Here is a 5,828-nt window from a genome sequence, read left to right on the forward strand (position 1 = left end):
ATTAAATTGTTTTATGATTACGCTATAAAAGTTAGTTTCAGTGCAACAGGAGACATACTGTCTAGAAGTAGACGGTTTTTGTATTGTCTTGAAAGAGAAGTAAATACTAGGTTTGAGATGTATAAGTGTTTTATGACTGCCAGGATCTGCAAACATCTGAAGGCTATGAATTTTCACAGAGATGCTAATGCTACCAGGTGCAAGGGGTTTAGCCTGGGAACTGAAGTCAGGTGACAAAAAGTGATGTCATCTCAGCTAACGCAACAGTAATATTTGATATTAACTTAAGAACTCTCTCAGAGAGAGACTGTGCATTGTGCATTTTGTCTTTGAACATCCACTTATCACCACCTTCTGCACTTGCCTTGCTGTAAGTAAGTTTTCAGGGCATAGTAACTCTTTTTTAGATTCAGATAGGAATATAGTAAAGTGTAACTTAGATGTTTTCTTTATTTATTTGAGACTGTCCTGCAATGTTCTTTTAAATATTTCCTGTGATTTTGAACTCTGATGTAACTGATTACTTACTGAGTATTGTCTTGTTCTTTTATTATTTATTATTAAATATATTTAAACCTTTAGTGGAGTCCAAGCTCCACAGCTCTCCTGTAATGCCTATATTTCAACAGTCCAGATTTTTGCAGTATATCCAGATTTTTGTCTCATATTATTGGGATGTTCCTCATTACATTTTTGATTTTCTGGCAAATCACTATGATCTGCTGGTGATTAACTAAATAATGACATACATCTGAGTTTCGGACATCATATAGTTCAGAAAAATGCATGTTAACACTAACCCTGTTATTCTAGCAACTATCTAAGATTATAAAAAGCAATGTTTAATGTTTGTCTCTATTTTTGGGCCTTTGTCTCCCCTATTTTGTTAGGTGTTGCCCAGACTTCTAGCCCTAAGAGGTTTTGAAGTATGCTGCAATGTAATCTCCTTAAATTTCACAGGGCAGTTGCTATGGCAGCAGAAAATAAGACTTGCATTGCTGGTGATAGGAATGTAAATTGAAGGTTTAATTGTGGATGGAAACTGAAGAGAGACTGGGGAAGAGGATGTGCAAGTGCACTTTGTGCAGGATTTGTGTGACATTTTTAAAATGGGTGTTACTTTGGTCTAACTAAAGTTGTAACCTAAATTTTAAATACTGGGATTGTCCTTTTAAACTGAAGGCGAAATCATACAGTCCACGTTGATGAAAATCAGCTGACTGTCAGGGCTTATTACCATGACCATGGGAAAAATATAACAGTGAGAGATAAATGCTTGAAAGTAAGTCTGATAAAAATTTTCTCTCAGAGTAAAACCCTAAAAAAAAGAGGAGAACACTAGATCACGTCACGTAGGTTATTAAAAATATCATGAAGGGTTGAGAGACCGGCAGGGCAATGAAAGTTGAAAGCTTTGCTCCAGCAAGCTTTAGCCATTCCCTTATATGACATCTCAGCTGCTTTGTCTTGCTAAAAGAAAAAAATGATGGTGCAGGCAGCTTATAACAGCACAAATAATGACATTTTGCACTGGAATTTCATTATGAATGAGGCAGTTTAAAGAAAATCTTCAGTATGGTAAATTGTGCAATTATGCTGGGTGAGTAGACAACAGAGATATACAACTGGTCAGGGGTGTGATGACTGGGTTTCTAAAAGAAAATATGCAAATCTAATGTTCCTAGGGCTCAAAAAAACAAAGGCAGCACATAAAAAGGGCAGAGTTCTTAATGCAGTTTAACCAAAAAACTTAATTCTGGTGCAATTAACACAGATAATAGTTTAGTGTAGAAAATCAACAGTATGTTATTGGATAGTGGCAGAAAAATGGAGAAACCACAAAAAAGCCCTGCACACCCTAGATGAAATTGCACAAAAGAGACTGTGTAAAGTAATTGGACAGCAGATAGCCTGAAGTGAGCATGTAAGTGATAGCAGAAGGCATTTAATGACTGGGACAAGGGTACTGCTGAGTCAGATGTTTAAAAACAAAAGCAAAAAGATGAAAGCATGGAATAGGACTGTCACAGTATTAGTATGTAAATAACTGATCAGATTTTAACTGAAGTACATCATCCATCTTTTGGAAACATCACAGGCAGCTAGCTATAAGCTGTAAAGCAATAGTGTGGAGCTTGTCCACAGACAGGCAGACATGCAGGTAGGCACTTAAATGTGGCAAAATGTATCAAAAGTCTTATAAAAGGAGAATATGTAAATTCAGTACTTCAACCACTGAGGAGAACTGACATGACAGGGAATTATAAATATATTACAGCACTTCAGTAAGTTACAGAAGAGAAGTATGTGTATAAATAGCTCATAGGAATTAATGAGATATAGAAATCAAATTTGCATTCAATGAAAGAGAGAAAACCAGCAAAAAGATATAAAGTAAAATTAAAGTGTCCGTGTGTGGAGGGAGAGAAGGTGGTTAAAAGGCAAATGTGAGAAATATTTTACAAAAACAGTGAACAATTTATAATGAACTTCAATCTTCCACTATAGGTAGCAGAGAAAGAAAGCCTTAGCATACTTTAATTATACATAGGATCATAGGAGGCTACTAGGCTATCGACACAGAGGTCATTTCATGACTAGCGGTTTCATCCCAATGTAATACCATAGTTACTCTAGTCAATACCCAGGATAGTATTTAGTAATGACTGCCCATGTCCAGGAGGGTTGTGGCACTATCCATGGTAAGAATTTGTGGTGCCCCATCCACTCGTCCAGGTTCATTTTGAACAGTGTCATAGAGGTGGTCTGCTTTACATGAATTGGCAATCAATTCCAAAGATGCAGCACTTGCTGGAAGACAAATCTGTCCCTCCAGCAGGTCCTATTCAAGTTGCAAGCCATATTTAGGTCCCTGGAATGGGTAGCTCTAGTCCCGTTTGATTTATGGATGTGCAGCAAATTCATTAGGTTTGGGTCGGAGATTGCTCTGTAAGCCAGGGATAAGTCTCCCCTAAGGAGTCTATATGATACTGAGTATAGTGAAGTGGACTTTAGTCAGTCTGTGTAACACGTGATGGAGTACCTTAATCTTCTTATTTGGAAACCTCTGAGGTCTTTCCAATTGCTGCAGGTGCTTTGTAAATTACATGTCAAAAAGGGCATTATACTCAATTATCGGCCTGATTAGTGATGAATATGGAGGCATTATAACCTTTTTTGCTCTAAAGGCCATACCTTTGCTAATCAAGTGTGCTACATAGAAAACCTTTTTTACTACAGTAGACACAGGGTGGTCAAAGTTAAGGCCACAGTCTACTTGTGATCCCAGATCTCTTACCACTTCATAGGTACATAGGGTATTGTTGTTAATCTGATAGTGTGAAGGGACATTGTTTTTTTACCAAAGGGAATAATGATGCTTTTCTTTGCATTCATTTTGAGACCATAACTAAGACACCAGTTGTTGGTCTGCATATGATCCTCCTGAAGTATACTGACATCATTTAGGGATTCAATAATTGCACCCAGTTTGCAGTCCACAAACTTGGTCAGCCACAGCCCCTTAGTTTTGGCCTGAACGTCTGAGAAGTATATATCAAACTGTAGGGGGCCAGCACAGAACCTTGGTGACAGGTCTGCTGGTTGATGTGAAGTCACCCACTTTGATAGTATGTATACCGGTTTGTGAGCCAGTTGGCAACCCATCTTACAACAAAGAGGTTTACATTCAGTTTGCTAAGTTTATTAGCAATGCCTGAGTGTGGGATTGTGTCAAAGGCCTTTGTAAAGTTGAGGTATGCTATGTGCACAGATTTGCCCTCAACAGTGGCTTTGGTCACACTTTCAAAGAAATCCACCAGGCTCAACAGGCAGGATCTGCCCTTGACGAAGCCAAAGAGGGTCAGATCCAGGGTTTGGAGGTCACCTATGTCTTTATTTATGAGTTCCATGGCTTTACAGATGAGTCTGCTCAGACTTACATGGGTCTGTAATTCCCTGGATCTGTTGATAAGCTATCTTTGTGGAGGGGAATAACAGTTGCTGTTCTCCACTCCACAGGAACAAAGCCAGCAGTTAGGCTGTGATTGAATAGGGCACTTAATGGTGATGCTAGTTCATGTTTTAGTTTGTTTAGAAGACAACCTGGAATGCCATCTGGTGCCATATAGGCTGTGTTTTTTTGCCTTAGACAAGAATTTATTGATCTGCTCTTCGGATACGTAGGGTAGGGGATTGTTATAGGTTTGCAGGGGATAAGGGAGTGAAATTTTTGACAAATCTGTCCACAAGTAGGTTTGCTATCTCTAGGGGATCAGTGTGTGTGATACTGTTAGTCACTAGTTTGGCACATGCTTGGGTCCTACCTTTTAGGCTATGTACGTAGCTGTCAAAGGCCTTATGATTATCCTTGGCTGTGATTGATAAGTTTTTCTCAAAGTTACCCGAAGAGGATTTGACATGCTGTCTGTTTTGCCTGTTGAGGCTGAGGAGGGTGCTTTTGCATTGTTGGGGCCTCGCCTTAGTTTTCTTAGACAGCAACCTTTTGCATTTGTTGTAAAGTTTGATGCTGGATGTCCACCAGGGTGGCCCTTTTTCTTTTTTACTTGGGGCTCTGGATATGATTCTCTCTGGGACAGCTGAGTATATACACTTATACAAGTGATTGTACAGTGGTTTAGTGTAAGCTTTGGTGTAGCTACCACTTCCAACTAGGGTTGGGTCTTGGAATGCATTTATACCTTCGCCTAGGAGGGTATAGTTTGCTTTGGTGAAATTTTTTAGTTTGACTTCAGTCTTTGTGAGTTCTGGTATTAGTGCCATTTTGAAGGTGACTGATCTGTAGTCAGATTTAACTAATGGGTGTCCAACAGTTGCAGTTATGCATCTGTTTGTGATGTTAGTGAGGACCAGATCTAGTATGTTTGTTTCTCTTGTTGGGGTTTGAACAATTTGTTGCAGGGCATTTGAGTTAACATAAGACAGACCCATCTGAGTTTTGTTTAGCAAACACAACTAGAAGGATGCCAGAGAGAGAAAGTACAGCTTCACTGAAAAGCTAGCTGAAAACGTTAATAGATTGCACAGGTAAATAATAAATAATACCTTTCTCCATTAGTTAACAAATGTTGCATTGCTTTCGGTTTGTTATTTTGTGTGTGTGTTTGCAAACTCACGTGTGTGCACATGCCATTCATCTTGTTTGTAGGTACCATTAATTATTCCCTGAACAACTAGCTTTTATGCATTCTTTTTTGATACATTTCCTGATTTTGAGGGAAGTATCCTGAGCAATGAGCAATAACAGTATTTCATTTAAAGGGTCTGGAAAAAGGAAACAAAAATATTCTGGATGATAAGCATATTATTAAGTATGTAAAGTGGGAGAGGATAATCCTATATACGAGCATTATGTCTATATAGTATCATAGCACAGGACATCGGAGGGATATTTGAGCAGTTAATCATATAGTGCTCATGCAACCTTTGCCTTGCTTTCTAGTCCTATGAGTGGAACTTGTGTCTTGTTTTGCAGTCCAGTCAGAGGATGTTGTTAGACCATATAACAAAGGGTTTATCCGTGCCAATACACTCTTCATAAAATAATTTCATAGGGCTTTAGTAACACAAAGTCAGTATATGGTGGATTAAGATTGCTTAGTGTGGCAGTTCTGTGTAATATTTTTATTTTCATAAATCCCTTCCCTGGAACATTTCAGAGTGGGCATATGCCTCAGCATGTTTACTGGTAAGCAGTAATTTGCACAAATTTCATATTTACCTTCAGTTATTGACAATGATATGCCAACATAAATAAATATTCCAGAAGGAGCCCATTGTGCTCTTACCTATACTTCTCAGCGGTTGCC

This window comes from Protopterus annectens, chromosome 7.part0, assembly GCF_019279795.1.
Source record: "Protopterus annectens isolate FY-2018-M chromosome 7.part0, PAN1.0, whole genome shotgun sequence".
NCBI classification, from domain to species: domain Eukaryota; kingdom Metazoa; phylum Chordata; order Ceratodontiformes; family Protopteridae; genus Protopterus; species Protopterus annectens.